This window comes from Thermobia domestica, chromosome 5 (genome assembly GCF_964235325.1).
Source record: "Thermobia domestica chromosome 5, izTheDome1.hap1.1, whole genome shotgun sequence".
Lineage (NCBI taxonomy): Eukaryota > Metazoa > Arthropoda > Insecta > Zygentoma > Lepismatidae > Thermobia > Thermobia domestica.
Window position 1 is genome coordinate 185,914,295 of NC_137458.1, and position 26,661 is coordinate 185,940,955.

At 36.2% G+C, this 26,661-nt stretch overlaps 1 protein-coding gene across 3 annotated transcripts in view; it reads left to right on the forward strand.

The window, feature by feature from the left end:
- Window positions 1-26,661, forward strand: part of LOC145686319 (uncharacterized) — a 358,756-nt gene that overhangs the window by 104,734 nt on the left and 227,361 nt on the right. The gene's annotated exons all lie outside the window — the stretch shown is intronic.

The window sequence follows — 26,661 nt, forward strand, 5'->3', positions numbered from 1 at the left end:
AGCTTTGACGTTTTCAATTAGTATTTATACACTAGGTCACTGAAAGTAATGGCCGTAGTATATTGTGGCGAGGTTTGCACTTCATTTGGAGCTGGTAAACGAAAGAAGTCCATTGGAATAGATGTAGAAGTCGGTGGTAGGCCGAAGTTTTACACCTGCGGGTCTTCCTGAGACAATAGAGAACACACAGGAACACTAGGAATGACTATGGCGGCTGTTGTAGTGGTTGGAAGAAGTTTCACACTGCAAAAGCAGGTAATTTCGTGTAGATAATAAAGAAAGATTTCATTTTGCCAATTAAAAATACTAAGACAATTAACGTTGCTATAGAGACTATCGTCAAGGGAAACGTTGTCAAATGAGAACCCGGAAAGTGATCAAGAAGTAAATTCTCTTCATGTCTTAACAAAAAAGCATAGAAGTTACATTTGGAGATTATAAAGTTGAGTGTAAAACTGATATCGCTTTTAGCTGGCAGCTACCGAAAGTCAACTGTAAAATTAACCATATGGCGTGAAAGCAAATTTAAGGTGTCTGTAATACTCTTTCAAAGTCTTCGCATTTGAATAAAAATATGTAAATAAAGAATTAACACCATTTGCAGTAATTATATAGTTTCGGTGCCTTGTGAATTGAACTGGCTTTTTGGTCGTCAGATGGAATCCCGTTGGTGAATCTAAATAAAATTCTTCATTTTTAGAAACTGTCGGCTTCAAGTGACAATTGATAGTCTAATTTATAAATACTAAATCGTATAGGCAATAGCTTTTTTTTTTTTTTAATTTATATATATACCTTCCCCATACGAAAAAAACAGGCACCTGTACAGTTAATGTCAAACATGTGCCTGAAAATGGAACACGACTTTTCACCTGTACAGTGCCTGCACGTATCCAGTTAATGTGCCTGTATAGACGCAGAGAACATGCATTTACAGGCGTCACGCACATACAAGAAACCTGTACATGCAATGTACAGTATATGTTCAGAAAAAGAAACAGTTTATTTACAGGTGAGGAACATGCTGTTTTGAGAATCACAAACACAAACACAAATTCGTATACATGCACATGTCCAGAGAAAGAAACAGTACATGTACATTGCATGTATAAGGCGAAATACATGTGCTTTTCAGGTATGCAGCACCCATTTAGAACACCCAACACCTATTTAGAGCACCCAACACCTATTTAGAGCACCCAACACAATAAAACTGTGAAGTGTTGTACTTTGCTTGTACAGATACATGTACATTGCCTGTACAGGTACATGTAAAATGCAATTATTATTTTAATGTTTTACATGTACTGAACAGGCAATGTGTATAATGCTGGTACAGGCTACTTGTGTATTGCATGTTGATTAACTTTTTACATGCACTGAACAGGCAACGTGTACAGTACATGCACAGGATACGTGTGCATTGCATGTTCATTTATTTCTATGATTTTATGTTTTATCATTTTATTTTATATGCCGTTAGAATTAAATAAAGAAAATTACATAATTCCGTTCACAATTTTGCTGACATCTTGTGAGGATATTTTCAATCATTAAACCTGTGCATGTATTGTGGCTGTACTTCACAGTTAACATAGCCTTCACAGTCAGCAACCCCAGTTTGCAGGCAGATATTAACAACATGAAAGACATACAAGCTACTATAAAGATCCATGTTTTCTTTACACGAATATGCTCTGTATATCAGTGGCGTAGATATAAACTCATTGAAGAAGAGGCTTAAGCCATTAACATTACTAGAATATTTAGCTGAGGGGGGGCATGGCCCGTACTTCTGAGAATTGAAAGAATTTTTCAGTGATCATATAGTATTGTAATGGTATTCTGGGGGACAACATTGCCCCCTCTAGTTACGCCTATGACAAACATATTTGGTCTAGAAATTAATTCGTGCGGTTGGTACGCACACATTGAAGCTGTAGTACAAGCACAAAATACATAAATACCTTAAGAAAAATATTGTCCATCGCTAGCCACCACTTTCGCCCATCTGTCAGGCAATGTACGGATTCCGTGGCGAAAGAAGTCCTCATCCTTGGAAGCGATCCAGTCAGAGACCCATGTTTCGATATCTTCTGAAGAAGTAAACCGCTGTCCAATCAAATCGTTGTTCATGCAATCGAACAAGTAGTAGTCCGAAGGAGCAACGTCTGGTGAATGCGGCGGGTGGGGTAAAACTTCCCATCCGACATTTTCTAAATAGGTTTTCACCGGTTTTGCGACATGTGGGCGAGCGTTATCATGTTGAACAATAAGTTTATCATGTCTGTTCTCCCATTCTGGTCGTGTTCTGGCCAGAGCTTGCTTCAAACGCATTAATTGTCGTCGATAACGTTCTCCATTCATAGTTACACCCGGTTGCAGCAGCTCATAGTACACCACACCTTTCATATCCCACCATATGCACAGCATAACCTTTGCACAGTGAATATCTCGTTTTGGTTGTGATGGACCTGGTTCACCTGGTTTCACCCAGGCCTTGTTTCGTTTAGGGTTCTCGTAATGGATCCACTTCTCATCACCCGTAATAATTCTATGCAGAAACCCCTTTCTGCTCTGTCGTTGAAGCAGCAATTCGCAAATGGTTTTTCGTCTTTCAACGTCTCTGTCTTTCAGTTCATGTGGAACCCAATGTGACATCTTTTGAATCATTCCCATGGCTTTCAAGCGTTTGGAGACTGTTGTTTGATCAACGCCTAATGCTGCTGCAAGTTGTTCCTGCGTTTGACACGAATCCTGCTCGAGCAATGCTGTCAATTCTTCGTCTTGAATTTTTTTTGGCTGTCCAGCTCGCTCTTGGTCTGCCAAGCCGAAATTACCACTTCTAAACCGTGCAAACCACTTCTGACACGTTCGCTCAGCTAGAGCATGGTCACCATACACTTCCACCAAAATACGATGACTTTCAGTCGCACTTTTCTGCATGTTAAAGTAATGCAGCAGGACACCCCACAAAAACACTTTATCAGGCACAAATTGCGCCATGTTCACTTAACTACAAACTGGTGTTGTTGACGCTTTAATCCACTGCCCTATACTACGAACGATACGCGATGACAGGGGTTTGCAACACATGTGTGGATACACGGAACTGTGGGACGCTCCGTTCGTTGCGCCATCTCTTGTCCACCCGCACGAATTAATTCCTAGACCAAATATCTCAATATACAAAAGACAAAGTTCAGAGTGACTGATTATCTGATTGATTAACGCATAGGTCAAACCACTTAAGCTAGGAACTTGAAATTTGGACAGTACATAAGATATGTGATGTAGGGTACCAGTATGGAACGATTTTTGGAAATTCAACGGGGAAGAGGGAGAATGGGATGGAAAGAATTTTTTTAAAGATGGCCGTATCTCCGAATCCCTTACGGTTAAAGACTTGAAATTTGGTATTTGAATTTTTCATTTGAAATAATTTGACACATGTTTTAGCGTTTTTAAAAACTATTTTAGTAAAAAGGGGAAGAAAAGAGGTAGGAAAAAAAGGTGTGGGGATTGCAATTATTGTAATAAGACGTCGATATTTTGGAAACTCTGAAGGTTAGAAACATGAAATTTGGTATTTGAACCTCTTATTTAAAATAGATCTCTTTCTTTTTTTATATCTATATGTAACCCAGAAGAAAAGAAAAGGGTGGGAAGAAAAATGTGTGGAGGAATACAATTATTAAAATAAGATGTTTATACTTTGGGATCTGGGAACAAAGTCATGAAACTTGGTATTTAAACTTAAATTCGGTATGGTTGCAGGTTCATGAGGTGCGAGGCCGTAGGCCGAGCTACAAGAAAAAACGGTGGGTTTGCTCCCTGTTACTTGAACTGAAATTCGGTATAGCTCGGAATTCTAGAAGGTACGAGACATGACACTTGGTATTTGAACTGAAATTTGGTATATTTACAGGTTTATGAGGTGCGAGGCCGTAGGCCGAGCCATTACTGGCGTCTGGGGGAAGTGGCGTAGCTAGGGAGGATCCAGGGATCTGAACACCCCGAAATTTTTAAAAGTTGTTAAAATAAAGCCTAAAATCGTTTTCAGTCAAAATTTTCCCGGGAGAAGACCCCCGGCTCTCCTCGAAATGAAATCCTGTCTACGCATTGTCTGTGTGCGAAGCCTTCAGCTAGCCGAAAACATTAAAATCTGCTTCTCTGCAAGGGATCTTTCGGTAGTCTGGAAATCGCTTGTACAACACATATTTAACTATTCCTTGTTGGGTGTTAACCGTGTAGCTGTACATCACCTGTACATTGTTGTTAGCAGTAGCTTTGTACAGCCAATGTATAGTCAATGCAAAACTGACATCAATCCAGATGTACTTTTCTGTCGAATTGCATGTATTCTTCACAGGAACATTCACTGTACCTGCAACATGTAACACGCCTGTGTACGGGCTTTTAAACACATAGTAGGTTTGAGTGACTGTACAGTGCTTACGTAAACACACATGTTAACGTTAAGAACATCCAATGTAACGGAAATGTTTCGGAATTCTGGAAAGGGTTTATACAACACATGTTCAGGCATTTCTTATTAGGTGTTAAACATGCAACTGTACATCGCTTGTACATTGCTGTTAGCACGAGCTGTGTGCTACCAATGTACGATCAATGCAGAACAAACATCAATCCAGCTATACCTTTTCTGTTGAATTGCATGTATTCTCCAAATATACATTCATTGTACATACAACATGTAACGTGTCTGTGTACAGGCTATCAAACACATACTGTACAATGCATGTTTTGAACACATGTGCAGTGCCTGTTCATTTCTTACATGTTATCATTAAAAACAGCCTCTGTAAAGGGCGTGTTTTTGTCGTCTGGAAGCCGTTTGTACAATACGTACTCAACTATTCTTTGTCTGATGCTAAACATGCAGATGTACATCGCATGTACATTGTTCTTAACAATAGCAGTGTACAGCCAATGTACGATCAATGCAGAACAGACGCCATTCAAGGTATACTTCGTGCTCGATTTGCATGTATTCTTTTAAAAAAACATCAATTGTACACGCAACATGTAACATGTCTGTGTACAATCTATCAAACACATAATATGCAATGCGTGTTTTGAACACATTTGGAGTGCCTGTTCATTTCAAACATGCTAACGTTAAAAACAGTCTCTGTAAAGGGAATGTTTCTGGAGTCTAGAAGTAGTTGTGTAACACCTGTTCAGTTATTCCCTGTCAGGTGTTAGACATGCAGCTGTACATTTCCTGTACATTGCTGTTAGGAAGGGCTATGTACAAACAATGTATGGTCAGTGCAAAACAGACACAATACAGGTGAACTTTTCTGTCGAATTGCATGTATTTTTCACAGGAACATTCACTGTTCAACGCATTTTTGAGGCTTATACAGTGCTTGTTACTTTTTTAACATGTTGAAGGCAAAACCAGTATCTGTACATGCACTGTACATTGATGTTACCGAGCTCACTGTACATCATATGTCCGTTTACCTCATAGATCTCAATACATGCACTTACAGATCAAGAAACGCCTATTTTCTTTCATGAAACAGGTACGTAACATGCAAGTTGCATAAAACAGGACCTGGAAAAATGTAACACATGCATTAGACATGCGTTTCCAGTGCCTGTACAGTACCTGTACAGATTTTTCATTTTCGTATGGGTCTGTATATATCCAATTCATATATACCTTCTGTAGTCGAAATGGCGTAATTTGGAATTTTGAGGGAGATGTAGGTGGTGACTGTTAAAGAATCCGTTATTCAAGATTTTATAGAACATGTAGTGGTCCTAGTTGTTTAGTATAGGAGCCTGAATAATAATATCCAAATTTACCAATGATGAGTCAAATGAAATTAAAGTGTCCTTTGAACATTGATAGAAGCAGCCTAGATCGCGCTTTACTAGCGCACCACGTAAATTTTGATTATTTTAAGTCCGTTTTTCGGGAAAGTTCTGGATTGATTATATTTTAAGTCCGTTTTTCGGGAAAGTTCCGGATTGATTAGAACGTCATTGACAGTTTTCTGCAGTAGGGAGTCGAAATGCTGCTTTAAGATTTGAAAATTTAATAAAGTAATCAAGAATTTATTATTTGTAGTTGTTGCGCATACGAGTGGAAAAGTTCATGATGTGCTTGATATACGTTTTTTCAACAGCTACCGATAAGTTGTGAGTTTATAATTTTTTTAATTTCTTGAAATTGGCTATTTATTGATTTAGTGTTTCCATTAGTTAATTGCCAATTTCAATTTATGAACTTCGTATAGGCTAAAATTATTGAGTCTGATATTTGCTAGTCCGAGCAGTAAATTAAAATTGAAACGTGTAATCGTTCAGAACATCCTGCCTGAAAATCACATGGTATGATATCCTTAATCTTGTTAATAATTTGCCTATGTTTGTGTAGTATTTTAATGGAGGTTTTCATATTTAATGCAAGATTGTTTCTTAAGTTACATCATTGAAAAGACAAGGTGGAGACTGTACATCAAGAAGTCCATAGCTTCATAATTATAGATTTGAATTTTGCTATTGACAGTCCATATTGTTTAAAGATGATTTCATTAGCTTGTCCAGTGGAAAGCATTGTGAATGCAAACAAGAGAATAAATTCTCATTTCATATTTCAGTAGTTGATGTTGGAGTTCTTGTAAGCAGAGAATAATGCTGATGTTAACATTTTAATTCATCGAACTATATTACTTTAGTTTATATCACAGGAGAAATGGTGCATGTGTCTGTGGACAGTGATTTGTTGTTAAAAATGGAAAGGGTCAGTCCATCTGAAATGGTCCAAAGATGATGAAAATGGTTGGTCGACCACTTCCAAAAATTACGAAAATTGGAGTGTGATAAACCTTGTGTATGAGAAGGTCAATAACTCTATATATCTATGCTACATAACGCAACCTTGTGAACACATTAACTTCCGTAACTGGGATTGGATTTGAATGACACTTTGCTGATACATTGAGTGCCTTAATATCGCGGTCCAGTTCGATGATGGGTGTCGTGGGTGCAAGAGGGAGCTAACCCCCTTTTCCATATAGACGTTGCAATTACCATGGAGCTAAAAAGAAAGAATAAACGCCACTCGCAAGCTTTTGCACAACTGAACACAAATGAAAGTGGGTCTAATTGCTGAGCCGTGCATAATTTTTGAGATCTAGCATGAAGCATATCAAAACATTTAAATTTTTTTCGGGCTACGACCATCGTTACTCACGTGTTTTCATCGCGTTTTTATCATGTCATCACTTTTTTCTCTATGTAGTATCAGTCCTGATTTTTTTTGCAATAGTTTATTCACATACAGATTTATTTTGTGGACGAGGCAGCATTTTTTTTTTTTTTTTTTTTTTTTTAAGCACTTTGCCCTCTTGAGATATTACGCCGCAAAAATGCCATCAAAATTACAAACTTACATCTTTCGGACCCTCATAAATCTACGGCATCAGTAGTATCATAGCTGTGGATATTTCTGCAGACTCTTTACATGCAATAGTATTCAGCACAAACTTATGAATCCCCACTTTATCCCCACATTCCAACATTTAAAAGTACAATTTTCTGTTCCTTTTCTGGTGATTTCATGTATTGGTTTGCAACCCTGCATATTTATTTAGAAGCAAGAGTGTACAGTTCTCTGTGTACATTAGTCTTTTCTGAAAACATTCATTTTTGTTGGATGTTCGTCTGATTCGTGCGTCCTGAGCAACTGTAGTTTTCGTGCACTCTTGCAAATGCACAAAATGGCACTCCACCGACAACAGAGATGGCGCCATTCAGGAACACTTGTAAATACGACAACGTGAATAGTATTATTGACCTTCTTATACACAAGGTTCATCACACTCTACTTTCTTAAATTTTCGAAGATAATCGAGCAACCTGTGCTGGACCACTTAGTATGAATTGACCTCAAAATTACTTAGAATATCACAGCATTAGAGGCGGAAAGAAAATGAAAATACTTAAAGCTTATAAACTTTTAAAAAGCGTAAATAAAGCTAAATTATGGAGACAGTTGAAAAATATTGTTAATACGTATAAAGAGGTTTTGTCAAGAAAACGTGGTGACCATTAATTTTTTAAAAAAGTTATTTTAGCGGATGGGAAGAGGCGTATTCGCTTCTCTGTGTATTAAGGTTAGTATATGATTTTTATCACGTTAAAGATTAGTCATATATATTGTATGCCTTTCAGTTTTATCTTGTTCTCCTCTTCCCCCTCCTTTTCGTTGCCACTAAAACATGGTAAGTATGATTGGCCACACCACCACAGGCATCATGTTGTTCTCTCTTCTTTTCGTCCTTTCAGCTGTGTTGATAATCTTATGTCTTTATGTTTGTTAATTGTCGTCATAGTAAGGTTTTCTTATATCAATCGAAATGTCTTATCTCTAAAAGTTTTAGGCATTTCAGTTTTGTGTAGGTTGTTGTTGAGTTTGGAGAGTACGGTCGCTAGAGTAATGACGTTTCGTGCATTGTTCACATTTTCCATTTTGTCGAAATGGGAATAAAATTAACACTTTTTGATAGGATAAAAGGTAATCTCTGTATGTCTTCTGTCAAAATATTTCTTTTGCTTCTCGTGAGCCTTCAATGTATTGTTTCACTTTTTCTCTGATTTTAAGTACGTGGTCTCTTTCAGTTTGTAGTGAGGAGTTACTTGTAGTTGGCAGGCTGAAATCGTGTGTATCTCGTACCCGTGTAATGACAGGAAGCTTGATTTCTTCGTCTGCGACTGTACAAATGTATTTAGAGTAAACGTGATATACGGCAGTAGGTTCTGCCTGTATTTCGCGATTTTTTGAACAAAGCATTTTAATGAATTCTGTAGAGTTATGAACTTCAATCAGGCCTATATCTCGGTGGTTAAAAGCAGGGCAGAATTTGAATTCAAAATTGTACGTTTTTGCTAAAATTTTAAGTTTCTTTCCTTTATGTACTGGATGTTGGTCCAGATGAAAGTAGCAGAAGGCGCCGAAGCGAAGCAAACCGTAAGTCATGAAGTAAAAATTGTTCAGTTGTATCTGCCGTGATACTATTAACAGGTTTCGTCACTACATATCGAGTGTTTCTGTAGTCACTAAAACGTATTTTGCATTTCCTTCTTCGGTCGGAAATGGCCCTAGAGCGTCAAAGATCCATCGTTTGTCTGAGAGATCGGGTGGGTGGTGTAACAATTATACTTGTAGTATTTCGGTAGCTTCTTGAGAAGCTGACACTCTTTGACACCTTTTGATTTTGAAAGCTTGTTATGACTTCATGTTTGATATGTAATGTTTATGTATCAAATATATAAACATCATATAATATTTATTGAGAGCAGTGTTGTGTTTTGTTAATCCCAGAATGAGGCGCTGACGGATGTTTATGAATTCAATCGAACTATTAACCTGCTAAACTTTTTGATATATGTAAGGATGAAGTAATTCTAATTCTGGATGGTTTTTGTGTACGGTAAAGTAAGTTGTCTTTTAAACAGAAGTATGTAGCAGCTCTTAGCATAGAACTTTTTGTAGGTTCTTTCCTTTTAAAACTGCAGTTATATCGGTGTAGAAGTCATTCTTGCGTTGTTCTTACAAATTTTCCAACGGTTTTTGGTGATGTATTTGAAGAGTGAGATTTTCTAACGCATTTGAGCTACAAGCATGCAAATCTTCGGCTGCTTTGTTTACATCTGTGTTTTCTTAAATTTTTTTTATCCTTACAATTTTTGTTTATCTCTATACGGCTAGTAATATCTACTGGATGGTTTTTACCTTCTGTATGACAAATGTCGAAACTTTACTTAGCTAGAAAAAGTTTATAGCGTGTATATTTGTCCATTCTGCAAGATGGCTTGTTTAGTGATGTTCCGATTAAGTATAGAATACCTAGTTTGCGTAAAACAGATGATTCTGTTCAATTCTTTTTTGGTAAACAGTACTTTTAATTTCGATGGATGTGAGAGGGCGGTTGCAATGCGAAACAACTTTTTCTTCGGCTGTTTGTCGGTTGTAGCAAGTCGAGTAACCTCTGACTTTGAATGTACAGGCATCTAAGTGTAATTTAGTCTCTAATTTATCATCAAGGTGATAAACTGTGCGTTCAAAATATCCTGTTTTAATTTTTCGAATAATTCATTCTTTTACTACTAGTAAAGGAGGTGAAAAACTGTTTATTTCCTTCATAATGTTAGCATCAACAGCTGTTGTATCTGTTTATCAATTTCATCCTGTATTCTTAATATAATAGGAGGGTGGTGAGACGAGGCACTTTTATCTATCCTTATCTTCATATCCTCTAAAATAGCGTATGTCATCTTGGTAGTATGAGAATACATCTCTGTACTTGTATAACAGATTATACCGTGATTTTTTTAGGTGTTCAAGTAAGTGAGGGTTCATGTCAACACCGATGTTGAAAGTTTTGGCAGTATGCTTTAATCTTTCCAGTATTTCTAGTTGGGTTCGAAATTAGTGTGCTGTCTTTTATTTTCTTCCTCATCTATTCTGAAAGAGAATTCTTCCATGTTGTCTTCCGTATACACCACTGGAGTTCCTTTATTCAAGGTGATAATATTTTACATGGGATTTGAAATTAGTAACGTAAGGTCGTTAGCTGGAACTTTCATTATTATTACTTCCAATCCATATATGTGTAGTAATGTTTGTAGCGGAGAAACAACGAGGAATTCTGCATCATAATTTTCCGTCAATCGAGACCAGAAAAAAAGAAATGTGATTTTACTGATATAGTAGTTTTACGTGACGTGAATACGTTTGTATCGGCTTGTAGATGCATTGAACGAATAATTGTCTGTGACATTTCTTCCGTCTTCCTATGTTCGTGTGGAAAAGTAAAAGTTTCCTTTTTTGTAAAGATACGGAGTTATGCTGCAGGTCAATTTTACAAACAAGAGGAGAAAGTACATCTTGACCAAAAATCAGGCTGAATTCGCTGTCGATGAAGAGGAAGAAGTGTGGAGAAAAAGAAAGAATAAAAATGCGTTTTCAATTTTCAATTTAATAAAAGCTACGTACATCATGTCCAAAATGATTGTCGCATATCTACAACTGTCTTGGTGTGGGAATATAATTTGATAATGATTTTACAGGGTACTTTTAATACTGTTGCTATGTGTATAATCGGTAAATGTATATTTGTGGTAAATTTCATGGGAGAAGAGTTATAAATACGAAAATTAGAATGAATAAAAGAAAATGTTGCTAAATGGACAAAGAAATGCCTTTTTCATTATATTGTCCTTATTTATTGCTCTTTTCATATGAAATTTACCACATACATGTCTTTGCCGATTATACACATTCCAACATTATAAAAATACCGCGCGAAATCGTTATCAAATTATATTCCTACAACATAATATTTATAGATATGCGATAATCATTTTGGACATGACTGTACCTCAATATAATAACTTTATTAACATTGTCCCTAATGCGTGTTTCAGATTATATTAATTTGCAATTTAAAGGCAAATCTTTCTTAGACCATACTGATAATGAAGAGTTTGTATCAAAAAACACTGGTAGATTGCTTGAATTAACTTCGACGCTTAGCAATAATTTGTTGTCTTTCATATCTAAGTTGAAGTGCTCTTTCGTTTGCTGCAGGTCGCTTGAGTAAAGGGCAGCATTAGAATGTATGGAGGAAAAGTTGAAAATTTACCTGTTACAAAGCAATTAATAGATGCTATGCAGAACGCCTGGAGAAAGTATAAAAATTACTTAGAAGAGTGTAGATCCAAAGAGGTCGCAGTGGCAAAGATTTCCAGAGAAGAAAGTGCGTGAAGAAATGTGAAGCAAGAAGCTATATCAAGGAAAGTTTCAAATAGTGAATTGCGTCTGAAGAAATTAAATGAAATGGACGAAACAATACAGAAAGAAGTGGAAGTAGCTACTAGACTGATGAAAGATGTTCAGACAAGATTATCTTCTGCGCTATCAAAAAAGGACATGGCTGATGTTAGTGTTGCCGAGGCAATGATAAAGACCGCATCCTTGAAGATGAATGAACTACAGAAAATTCAAGACGAGCAGAACAAAGAGAAACGGAATATGGCAAATAAGCATATTCAGGCACTGACGAAAATGAAAGTGTAATTGATACTATTAATTCCTTAGATGCACTAAGTTCTATGGGCAATTGTGTATTTAGATACTTCACAAACCAACTCTGTATCATGTGTTTTGTGATCTATTTTTTTTTTTTTGAATTTTTTATTTTACAACTTACGTATATTATTTAAAAAAAAAAAAAAAAAAAAAGAACATAGAAATGATAGGATCTTGCAAGTGATGAAATTATTCACATCTTGGAGACGTATACTTACAAACACTTATTTTCTGATGCAGATCCTTTTTACACTTTCATTGTGGCCGTTGCTTAGTACTGGTGAGCTACGTAAGAAAACACTAAGAAACTCGTAAAACGAGATAATTACCCATTTAGTTATATTTAGAGTAGAATGTATATAGAGATGTATTCTCATACTACCAAGATGACATACGCTATTTTAGAGGATATGAAGATAAGGATAGATAAAAGTGCCTCGTCTCACTACCCTCCTATTATATTAGGAATACAGGATGAAATTGATAAACAGATACAACAGCTGTTGATGCTAACATTAAGGAAATAAACAGTTTTTCACCTCCTTTACTAGTAGTAAAAGAATGAATTATTCGAAAAATTAAAACAGGACATTTTGAATGCACAGTTTATCACCTTGATGATAAATTAGAGACTAAATTACACTTAGATGCCTGTACATTCGAAGTCAAGAGGTTCCTCGACTTGCTACAACCGACAAACAGCCGAAGAAAAAGTTGTTTCGCATTGCAACCGCCCTCTCACATCCATCGAAATTAAAAGTACTGTTTACCAAAAAAGAATTGAACAGAATCATCTGTTTTACGCAAACTAGGTATTCTATACTTAGTCGGAACATCACTAAACAAGCCATCTTGCAGAATGGACAAATATACACGCTATAAACTTTTTCTAGCTAAGTAAAGTTTCGACATTTGTCATACAGAAGGTAAAAACCATCCAGTAGATATTACTAGCCGTATAGAGATAAACAAAAATTGTAAGGATAAAAAAAATTTAAGAAAACACAGATGTAAACAAAGCAGCCGAAGATTTGCATGCTTGTAGCTCAAATGCGTTAGAAAATCTCACTCTTCAAATACATCACCAAAAACCGTTGGAAAATTTGTAAGAACAACGCAAGAATGACTTCTACACCGATATAACTGCAGTTTTAAAAGGAAAGAACCTACAAAAAGTTCTATGCTAAGAGCTGCTACATACTTCTGTTTAAAAGACAACTTACTTTACCGTACACAAAAACCATCCAGAATTAGAATTACTTCATCCTTACATATATCAAAAAGTTTAGCAGGTTAATAGTTCGATTGAATTCATAAACATCCGTCAGCGCCTCATTCTGGGATTAACAAAACACAACACTGCTCTCAATAAATATTATATGATGTTTATATATTTGATACATAAACATTACATATCAAACATGAAGTCATAACAAGCTTTCAAAATCAAAAGGTGTCAAAGAGTGTCAGCTTCTCAAGAAGCTACCGAAATACTACAAGTATAATTGTTACACCACTCACCCGATCTCTCAGACAAACGATGGATCTTTGACGCTCTAGGGCCATTTCCGACCGAAGAAGGAAATGCAAAATACGTTTTAGTGACTACAGAAACACTCGATATGTAGTGACGAAACCTGTTAATAGTATCACGGCAGATACAACTGAACAATTTTTACTTCATGACTTACGGTTTGCTTCGCTTCGGCGCCTTCTGCTACTTTCATCTGGACCAACATCCAGTACATAAAGGAAAGAAACTTAAAATTTTAGCAAAAACGTACAATTTTGAATTCAAATTCTGCCCTGCTTTTAACCACCGAGATATAGGCCTGATTGAAGTTCATAACTCTACAGAATTCATTAAAATGCTTTGTTCAAAAAATCGCGAAATACAGGCAGAACCTACTGCCGTATATCACGTTTACTCTAAATACATTTGTACAGTCGCAGACGAAGAAATCAAGCTTCCTGTTATTACACGGGTACGAGATACACACGATTTCAGCCTGCCAACTACAAGTAACTCCTCACTACAAACTGAAAGAGACCACGTACTTAAAATCAGAGAAAAAGTGAAACAATACATTGAAGGCTCACGAGAAGCAAAAGAAATATTTTGACAGAAGACATACAGAGATTACCTTTTATCCTATCAAAAAGTGTTAATTTTATTCCCATTTCGACAAAATGGAAAATGTGAACAATGCACGAAACGTCATTACTCTAGCGACCGTACTCTCCAAACTCAACAACAACCTACACAAAACTGAAATGCCTAAAACTTTTAGAGATAAGACATTTCGATTGATATAAGAAAACCTTACTATGACGACAATTAACAAACATAAAGACATAAGATTATCAACACAGCTGAAAGGACGAAAAGAAGAGAGAACAACATGATGCCTGTGGTGGTGTGGCCAATCATACTTACCATGTTTTAGTGGCAACGAAAAGGAGGGGGAAGAGGAGAACAAGATAAAACTGAAAGGCATACAATATATATGACTAATCTTCAACGTGATAAAAATCATATACTAACCTTAATACACAGAGAAGCGAATACGCCTCTTCCCATCCGCTAAAATAACTTTTTTAAAAAATTAATGGTCACCACGTTTTCTTGACAAAATCTCTTTATACGTATTAACAATATTTTTCAACTGTCTCCATAATTTAGCTTTATTTACGCTTTTTAAAAGTTTATAAGCTTTAAGTATTTTCATTTTCTTTCCGCCTCTAATGCTGTGATATTCTAAGTAATTTTGAGGTCAATTCATACTAAGTGGTCCAGCACAGGTTGCTCGACTATCTTCGAAAATTTAAGAAAGTAGAGTGTGATGAACCTTGTGTATAAGAAGGTCAATAATACTATTCACGTTGTCGTATTTACAAGTGTTCCTGAATGGCGCCTCTGTTGTCGGTGTCGTGCTCGTGGGTTTTCTCGGGGTTGTCCCGTTTCCTCCCACTTTCTTCATTCCACCATTTCACTCATTTCTCATTATCACCGTCTCCTTTAGCCTAACCGGCATAAGCGTGGGACGTTAAACTTAAAGATTTCATTTCATTTCTGTTGTCGGTGGAGTGCCATTTTGTGCATTTGCAAGAGTGTACGAAAACTACAGTTGCTCAGGACGCACGAATCAGACGAACATCCAACAAAAATGAATGTTTTCAGAAAAGACTAATGTACACAGAGAACTGTACACTCTTGCTTCTAAATAAATATGCAGGGTTGCAAACCAATACATGAAATCACCAGAAAAGGAACAGAAAATTGTACTTTTAAATGTTGGAATGTGGGGATAAAGTGAGGATTCATAAGTTTGTGCTGAATACTATTGCATGTAAAGAGTCTGCAGAAATATCCACAGCTATGATACTACTGATGCCGTAGATTTATGAGGGTCCGAAAGATGTAAGTTTGTAATTTTGATGGCATTTTTGCGGCGTAATATCTCAAGAGGGCAAAGTGCTTAAAAAAAAAAAAAAAAAAAAAAAATGCTGCCTCGTCCACAAAATAAATCTGTATGTGAATAAACTATTGCAAAAAAAATCAGGACTGATACTACATAGAGAAAAAAGTGATGACATGATAAAAACGCGATGAAAACACGTGAGTAACGATGGTCGTAGCCCGAAAAAATTTAAATGTTTTGATATGCTTCATGCTAGATCTCAAAAATTATGCACGGCTCAGCAATTAGACCCAGTTTCATTTGTGTTCAGTTGTGCAAAAGCTTGCGAGTGGCGTTTATTCTTTCTTTTTAGCTCCATGGTAATTGCAACGTCTATATGGAAAAGGGGGTTAGCTCCCTCTTGCACCCACGATACCCATCATCGAACTGGACCGCGATATTAAGGCACTCAATGTATCAGCAAAGTGTCATTCAAATCCAATCCCAGTTACGGAAGTTAATGTGTTCACAAGGTTGCGTTATGTAGCATAGATATATAGAGTTATTGACCTTCTCATACACAAGGTTCATCACACTCCAATTTTCGTAATTTTCGGAAGTGGTCGACCAAACCATTTTCACCATCTTTGGACCATTTCAGATGGACTGACCCTTTCCATTTTTAACAACAAATCACTGTCCACAGACACATGCACCATTTCTCCTGTGATATAAACTAAAGTAATATAGTTCGATGAATTAAAATGTTAACATCAGCATTATTCTCTGCTTACAAGAACTCCAACATCAACTACTGAAATATGAAATGAGAATTTATTCTCTTGTTTGCATTCACAATGCTTTCCACTGGACAAGCTAATGAAATCATCTTTAAACAATATGGACTGTCAATAGCAAAATTCAAATCTATAATTACGAAGCTATGGACTTCTTGATGTACAGTCTCCACCTTGTCTTTTCAATGATGTAACTTAAGAAACAATCTTGCATTAAATATGAAAACCTCATTAAAATACTACACAAAAATAGGCAATTTATTAACAAGATTAATTATATCATACCATGTGATTTTCAGGCAGGATGTTCTGAACGATTACACGTTTCAATTTTAATTTACTGCTCGGACTAGCAAATTTCAGACTCAATAATTTTAGCCTATACGAAGTTCATAAATTGAAATTGGCAATTAACTAATGGAAACACTAAATCAATAAATAGCCAATTTCAAGAAATTAAAAAATTAATAAACTCACAACTTATCGGTAGCTGTTGAAAAAACGTATATCAAGCACATCATGAACTTTTCCACTCGTATGCGCAACAACTACAAATAATAAATTCTTGATTACTTTATTAAATTTTCAAATCTTAAAGCAACATTTCGATTCCCTACTGCAGAAAACTGTCAATGACGTTCTAATCAATCCGGAACTTTCCCGAAAAACGGACTTAAAATATATTCAATCCAGAACTTTCCCGAAAAACGGACTTAAAATAATCAAAATTTACGTGGTGCGCTAGTAAAGCGCGATCTAGGCTGCTTCTATCAATGTTCAAAGGACACTTTAATTTCATTTGACTCATCATTGGTAAATTTGGATATTATTATTCAGGCTCCTATACTAAACAACTAGGACCACTACATGTTCTATAAAATCTTGAATAACGGATTCTTTAACAGTCACCACCTACATCTCCCTCAAAATTCCAAATTACGCCATTTCGACTACAGAAGGTATATATGAATTGGATATATACAGACCCATACGAAAATGAAAAATCTGTACAGGTACTGTACAGGCACTGGAAACGCATGTCTAATGCATGTGTTACATTTTTCCAGGTCCTGTTTTATGCAACTTGCATGTTACGTACCTGTTTCATGAAAGAAAATAGGCGTTTCTTGATCTGTAAGTGCATGTATTGAGATCTATGAGGTAAACGGACATATGATGTACAGTGAGCTCGGTAACATCAATGTACAGTGCATGTACAGATACTGGTTTTGCCTTCAACATGTTAAAAAGTAACAAGCACTGTATAAGCCTCAAAAATGCGTTGAACAGTGAATGTTCCTGTGAAAAATACATGCAATTCGACAGAAAAGTTCACCTGTATTGTGTCTATTTTGCACTGACCATACATTGTCTGTACATAGCCCTTCCTAACAGCAATGTACAGGAAATGTACAGCTGACAGGGAATAACTGAACAGGTGTTACACAACTACTTCTAGACTCCAGAAACATTCCCTTTACAGAGACTGTTTTTAACGTTAGCATGTTTGAAATGAACAGGCACTCCAAATGTGTTCAAAACACGCATTGCATATTATGTGTTTGATAGATTGTACACAGACATGTTACATGTTGCGTGTACAATTGATGTTTTTTTAAAAGAATACACGCAAATCGAGCACGAAGTATACCTTGAATGGCGTCTGTTCTGCATTGATCGTACATTGGCTGTACACTGCTATTGTTAAGAACAATGTACATGCGATGTACATCTGCATGTTTAGCATCAGACAAAGAATAGTTGAGTACGTATTGTACAAACGGCTTCCAGACGCCAAAAACAAGCCCTTTACAGAGGCTGTTTTTAATGATAACATGTAAGAAATGAACAGGCACTGCACATGTGTTCAAAACATGCATTGTACAGTATGTGTTTGATAGCCTGTACACAGACACGTTACATGTTGTATGTACAATGAATGTATATTTGGAGAATACATGCAATTCAACAGAAAAGGTATAGCTGGATTGATGTTTGTTCTGCATTGATCGTACATTGGTAGCACACAGCTCGTGCTAACAGCAATGTACAAGCGATGTACAGTTGCATGTTTAACACCTAATAAGAAATGTCTGAACATGTGTCGTATAAACCCTTTCCAGAATTCCGAAACATTTCCGTTACATTGGATGTTCTTAACGTTAACATGTGTGTTTACGTAAGCACTGTACAGTCACTCAAACCTACTATGTGTTTAAAAGCCTGTACACAGGCGTGTTACATGTTGCAGGTACAGTGAATGTTCCTGTGAAGAATACATGCAATTCGACAGAAAAGTACATTTGGATTGATGTCAGTTTTGCATTGACTATACATTGGCTGTACAAAGCTACTGCTAACAACAATGTACAGGTGATGTACAGCTACACGGTTAACACCCAACAAGGAATAGTTAAACATGTGTTGTACAAGCGATTTCCAGACTACCGAAAGATCCCTTGCAGAGAATCAGATTTTAATGTTTTCGGCTAGCTGAAGACTTCGCACACAGACAATGCGTAGACAGGATTTCATTTCGAGGAGAGCCGGGGGTCTTCTCCCGGGAAAATTTTGACTGAAAACGATTTTAGGCTTTATTTTAACAACTTTTAAAAATTTCGGGGTGTTCAGATCCCTGGATCCTCCCTAGCTACGCCACTTCCCCCAGACGCCAGTAATGGCTCGGCCTACGGCCTCGCACCTCATAAACCTGTAAATATACCAAATTTCAGTTCAAATACCAAGTGTCATGTCTCGTACCTTCTAGAATTCCGAGCTATACCGAATTTCAGTTCAAGTAACAGGGAGCAAACCAACCGTTTTTTCTTGTAGCTCGGCCTACGGCCTCGCACCTCATGTACCTGCAACCATACCGAATTTAAGTTTAAATACCAAGTTTCATGACTCTGTTCCCAGATCCCAAAGTATAAACATCTTATTTTAATAATTGTATTCCTCCACACATTTTTCTTCCCACCCTTTTCTTTTCTTCTAGGTTACATATAGATATAAAAAAAGAAAGAGATCTATTTTAAATAAGAGGTTCAAATACCAAATTTCATGTTTCTAACCTTCAGAGTTTCCAAAATATCGACGTCTTATTACAATAATTGCAATCCCCACACCTTTTTTTCCTACCTCTTTTCTTCCCCTTTTTACTAAAATAGTTTTTAAAAACGCTAAAACATGTGTCAAATTATTTCAAATGAAAAATCCAAATATCAAATTTCAAGTCTTTAACCGTAAAGGATTGGGAGATACGGCCATCTTTAAAAAAATTCTTTCCATCCCATTCTCCCTCTTCCCCGTTGAATTTCCAAAAATCCTTCCATACTGGTACCCTACATCACATATCTTATGTACTGTCCAAATTTCAAGTTCCTAGCTTAAGTGGTTTGACCTATGCGTTAATCAATCAGATAATCAGTCACTCTGAACTTTGTTTTCTGTATATTGAGATATGTTTATGTTTGTCACAGGCGTAACTAGAGGGGGCAATGTTGTCCCCCAGAATACCATTACAATACTATATGATCACTGAAAAATTCTTTCAATTCTCAGAAGTACGGGCCATGCCCCCCCTCACCTAAATATTCTAGTAATGTTAATGGCTTAAGCCTCTTCTTCAATGACTTTATGTCTACGCCACTGATGTAATCCGGCAAATACTGTAAATATGAATAAACAAACAGTGATGTAGTGTTCTGACAAAAGCCGAACAGTGAGAAAGAAAGAAAAAAAATCAAAAACTGTGTACAGCAATAGAGTGTAGGAGGTGGAGCAGCGATGTTGAGTAGAAATAACGTTTTTCTCTAACGAAAAAAAAAAAGAAAGTATTTTCATCGTAAAAATTAGTTGAATGTGTTTCAGTTATATTAAAAATATTTGTAACATTTATTTTTAAAAATAGTTGAATATCTTGCATACTGTATAGAAACGTGGAGAAAATCTGTTTCGTTATGTGACTATTAAGTATTGGTGTGCACGTGAATTAAAATAAACTAGTTAAGTAAAAATAATTTATGCATAGGTTTGTGGCAATAGTAAGTTAAACTTGACAATTAAATACAACGCCCATAAGATTTTTGGCTTCACAGCGTGGAGCATAGAGTTTAGGCGTTACATACTGTGAAGTGGCAGTGTGACTTGTGAAACGACGATGGATGTTACGTACATTACAAAAACCTATTCATGTATTGTGCGCAAAGACTACCACTAATGCTAAAGAAGAACTGAAGCAGAGTGATCCGGATGAAGAAAAGCTCAAAATGTATATTGCAAAACTAACCAGATTGAGTACAAAACCTTCCACGTACGACACAAAAGGTTCTAGAACAGTTAGCAGAACAAGGAGGCGCAATTGACGTAAGCACATGAAAGTGAATATAACAGCACAGAAGAATATAAGTCATTATTGAACGAAGGGTTGTATGAAGTTTATTAAGTCACGATACACACACACATACACACACACACACAAAAAAAAAAAAAAAAAAAGTAGCAGCAGCAGTTCTAGTGATTGTTAACCCGCGTAAAAAGCTGAAACCATCAAAATTAGAGCTAAAACTATTAGAGCACAGATTGCTGAATGGCTAATTTCTGAGAACAATTTAAGAGAATGCGTGACGATAAGGACATCGATAAAGAAGACAAATATCAATGTCTATTTCAATTTATTGTACACTTCTGTTCAAAAACTAGACTGCCTTCCACAGACCAAGGTCAAAAATTGAACCTAGGTCCTTACGTCCCTCAGGTTACCTTCTGTTTTGCAGAATCCCTTAAAGCTATGAAACGTTGCCAAGTTCACCCATTACTGTTTCGGCGAATCGCATGAAAAGTTTTGATAGGACCTCAATATTAGAAATATTTGGTGAAATGAACAAAACACCAACATAAATCCAAAGAGGTGCGGCTCGCAATTGAGCCTTGTTGCACAGGTGCAATCGCGATTTACTGCAACAAAAACAAATTACAAACACACAAATAAATCTAGTATACAGGTGAGATCCTTAATATAACTTTTTTTCATTGGATTGTAAATTCAACTATCCGAATGAATGCAATGAGATACTGCACTAAAGTATGGAATAAGGCCAACCTCGCCAAACCTAAACATACTCTTAAGAACCCGAGTACGACTGTCTAAACGCCTCCACAATCTTCTCCGAAATGCTTGCTTTAAAAGTAGAATGGATCTGTATATATGGGTCGTTTTGGAAAAAAAAAACGTAACTTTTTGTGTCCGCTTATAGTGTTCCATTACTATTGAAAAAAAAATAAAATAACGCTTTCTTGACATCCCATACAGTAATTGTCTTTTAATTAATAGCCCAATTAACATTATTTTTGAAATTATCACTTTAAGCGTTTTATTGCTTTTGAAAGTGGCATTTGTATACCTCCGTTACCTCCCCAAGATCATGTTTGACAACTTCAAGCAGTCTGCTCTCAAATATGAAATAATATATTAATCTAATTTCGTGTTTGAAGTGGGGACGGAATATTCTTGCTGTCTTTCGAGTACTTTTCGTCACAGAAATATGAACACCGTATAACGTAATGGTATATTTAGAGGTGTCCCACGATTTATCTTTATCCTCCGTTACTGAGGATATCGTAATCAAATACGTCAATAGTTGGTGGCTCTGCGCTACCAAACAAAGATAAATTGCGCGCAGTACACACCTAGTCAGAGCGACGTGAGAGTTCGATTGAACTTGTGCTGTGCAGAGGAGACATGTGTCAAGTTTCCGAGGACATCCGGATAAATGTGTATCTGCCGTTCCACGTAAAAGAGGTGAGTTATATGAAGTCAAAATGTAAATATATCAGTGTAACACCCTGGATGTAACTGAATTTCATCATTCTTTCATTACCTTTTAAAGATAATAAGCGCGGCTTATTTCCAACAAGATAACAATTTGTATCCTCCGTATACATATCTTCCATTACCACTACTGGGATAACGGAAGATACACTAGCGTAACGGAACATACAGGATTGGTGTGTGTGTGTTTGTGTTTGTTTTCACGCTTATCTTTCATTTATTTAATAATGTATTTTCGCTACTTAACTCCGATAAGCTAGTTTCGTTTTTGAGAAACTTCAACCAAAACTCATGATTATTTTACATACACAACAAAATATTAGTAAATCGAACAAAACACAAGTATATATATATATAAATGATGAGGAATTTCCTCACGTCAGGGGTCAAAATTGCAAGTGAAACATGTTAAGTCGCTGCAGAGGCATGCAAATGTTTAATTGCAAGTTGGAAAAATTGCGGCTCGACCGGGAAGCAAACCCCAATTTCTGGTTTCCATGTTATGAAAATCAAAAGATCGCCAGTAGAGTCGCATGTTTTACAACTTTCATTTGAGCAATAAGAGCAAAGAAACATTATTGAATTGAGTCGGCATTGTGAGTTCTCTCTCTCTCTTTCAAGGGATGAGGAAGTATGTTGCAGTTTTTTTTTTTTTTGAAATATTTTTTGATATTTTCCTGTCGACCTTGATGGCCTACACCTGGTGACAAATCGTGAAAGCTGTGTTGAATTCATCTAGCTTTCAAAACCACAAAGCTGGGCGTTTTGATGGGATTAAATGGGCTCTTTGGAACCAACTTTTATTTGCTTCTGTAAAATTTATACATTGTACATTATGACTTGCCTTGAACGGGACGAATTGTGCCAACAAATGAAATTTTACAGGAAATGCAAATAACTCAATACATCTTATCAATTCATGTTTAAGAATCAGTAATCAAACCCTTCTGTCCCGAGAGAAATTGCATCATATGTTTCCTTTCTGAACAGGTTATACGTTTATATATATATATATATATATATATATATATATATATAGAGAGAGAGAGAGAGAGAGAGAGAGAGAGAGAGAGAAAACTCACAATGCCGACTCAATTCAATAATGTTTCGTTGCTCTTATTGCTCAAATGAAAGTTGTAAAACATGCGACTCTACTGGCGATCTTTTGATTTTCATAACATGGAAACCAGAAATTGGGGTTTGCTTCCCGGTCGAGCCGCAATTTTTCCAACTTGCAATTAAACATTTGAATGCCTCTGCAGCGACTTAACATGTTTCACTTGCAATTTTGACCCCTGACGTGAGGAAATTCCTCATCATTTATATATATATACTTGTGTTTTGTTCGATTTACTAATATTTTGTTGTGTATGTAAAATAATTATGAGTTTTGGTTGAACTTTCTCAAAAACGAAACTAGCTTATCGGAGTTAAGTAGCGAAAATACATTATTAAATAAATGAAAGATAAGCGTGAAAACAAACACAAACACACACACACCAATCCTGTATGTTCCGTTACGCTAGTGTATCTTCCGTTATCCCAGTAGTGGTAATGGAAGATATGTATACGGAGGATACAAATTGTTATCTTGTTGGAAATAAGCCGCGCTTATTATCTTTAAAAGGTAATGAAAGAATGATGAAATTCAGTTACATCCAGGGTGTTACACTGATATATTTACATTTTGACTTCATATAACTCACCTCTTTTACGTGGAACGGCAGATACACATTTATCCGGATGTCCTCGGAAACTTGACACATGTCTCCTCTGCACAGCACAAGTTCAATCGAACTCTCACGTCGCTCTGACTAGGTGTGTACTGCGCGCAATTTATCTTTGTTTGGTAGCGCAAAGCCACCAACTATTGACGTATTTGATTACGATATCCTCAGTAACGGAGGATAAAGATAAATCGTGGGACACCTCTAAATATACCATTACGTTATACGGTGTTCATATTTCTGTGACGAAAAGTACTCGAAAGACAGCAAGAATATTCCGCCCCCACTTCAAACACGAAATTAGATTAATATATTATTTCATATTTGAGAGCAGACTGCTTGAAGTTGTCAAAAATGATCTTGGGGAGGTAACGGAGGTATACAAATGCCACTTTCAAAAGCAATAAAACGCTTAAAGTGATAATTTCAAAAATAATGTTAATTGGGCTATCAATTAAAAGACAATTACTGTATGGGATGTCAAGAAAGCGTTATTTTATTTTTTTTTCAATAGTAATGGAACACTATAAGCGGACACAAAAAGTTACGTTTTTTTTTTCCAAAACGACCCATATATACAGATCCATTCTACTTTTAAAGCAAGCATTTCGGAGAAGATTGTGGAGGCGTTTAGACAGTCGTACTCGGGTTCTTAAGAGTATGTTTAGGTTTGGCGAGGTTGGCCTTATTCCATACTTTAGTGCAGTATCTCATTGCATTCATTCGGATAGTTGAATTTACAATCCAATGAAAAAAAGTTATATTAAGGATCTCACCTGTATACTAGATTTATTTGTGTGTTTGTAATTTGTTTTTGTTGCAGTAAATCGCGATTGCACCTGTGCAACAAGGCTCAATTGCGAGCCGCACCTCTTTGGATTTATGTTGGTGTTTTGTTCATTTCACCAAATATTTCTAATATTGAGGTCCTATCAAAACTTTTCATGCGATTCGCCGAAACAGTAATGGGTGAACTTGGCAACGTTTCATAGCTTTAAGGGATTCTGCAAAACAGAAGGTAACCTGAGGGACGTAAGGACCTAGGTTCAATTTTTGACCTTGGTCTGTGGAAGGCAGTCTAGTTTTTGAACAGAAGTGTACAATAAATTGAAATAGACATTGATATTTGTCTTCTTTATCGATGTCCTTATCGTCACGCATTCTCTTAAATTGTTCTCAGAAATTAGCCATTCAGCAATCTGTGCTCTAATAGTTTTAGCTCTAATTTTGATGGTTTCAGCTTTTTACGCGGGTTAACAATCACTAGAACTGCTGCTGCTACTTTTTTTTTTTTTTTTTTTGTGTGTGTGTGTGTATGTGTGTGTGTATCGTGACTTAATAAACTTCATACAACCCTTCGTTCAATAATGACTTATATTCTTCTGTGCTGTTATATTCACTTTCATGTGCTTACGTCAATTGCGCCTCCTTGTTCTGCTAACTGTTCTAGAACCTTTTGTGTCGTACGTGGAAGGTTTTGTACTCAATCTGGTTAGTTTTGCAATATACATTTTGAGCTTTTCTTCATCCGGATCACTCTGCTTCAGTTCTTCTTTAGCATTAGTGGTAGTCTTTGCGCACAATACATGAATAGGTTTTTGTAATGTAAGTAACATCCATCGTCGTTTCACAAGTCACACTGCCACTTCACAGTATGTAACGCCTAAACTCTATGCTCCACGCTGTGAAGCCAAAAATCTTATGGGCGTTGTATTTAATTGTCAAGTTTAACTTACTATTGCCACAAACCTATGCATAAATTATTTTTACTTAACTAGTTTATTTTAATTCACGTGCACACCAATACTTAATAGTCACATAACGAAACAGATTTTCTCCACGTTTCTATACAGTATGCAAGATATTCAACTATTTTTAAAAATAAATGTTACAAATATTTTTAATATAACTGAAACCCATTCAACTAATTTTTACGATGAAAATACTTTTTTTTTTTTTTTTTTCGTTAGAGAAAAACGTTATTTCTACTCAACATCGCTGCTCCACCTCCTACACTCTATTGCTGTACAGAGTTTTCGATTTTTTTTCTTTCTTTCTCACTGTTTGGCTTTTGTCAGAACACTACATCACTGTTTGTTTATTCATATTTACAGTATTTGCCGGATTACATCTTACGCTGCTTGCTGATGTGGTTTTATTCTTGTTTGCGAAAAGGATGACTTATGCAGTACTTAAGGTCGGATTAAAGTACGTTAGTATGTTTTTTTCCCTTTTCTGAAAATTTGGAAACCGAGCACGAAACAATTTATGATGAGCGAAAGGACTTCTTTTCCGTTACATTTTTTTGTGTTTTTTTCTAGGTTCAACATCAGACACGACCATTATGGTTTCACGTATGGGATTTTATTGCTGGTTTCATGACCAGTGGGTAAGATTTAGTAAATTACCTGGTGAAATTAGAAGGATTTCTATTCTAAACATAATATATTCCATTCAGATTAATGCATAGTATTACTTACTCAGAATGTTTTTCTTTGCTTGCATAATGCTACATGTAACGCTTATGTTTTTTTTCATTTAGTTTTTAAGGTGCGAGCTGTCCCGTTTTCGATTCTCGGTGGGAACACTCAGTCGGAAAGATGGAAAAGCCTTTTCAGGCCACCCATCCTGAGTGAGGTTTTTCATGGATTTTTCTCATCCACGTCAGGCAAATGCCGGGATCATATCTAACATAAAGGTCCCCAGCCGTTTTCTTCCTCCTCCAGACCCCCTGGGTAATATGATCACCGTAGTACGTCCTCCCTAACACATG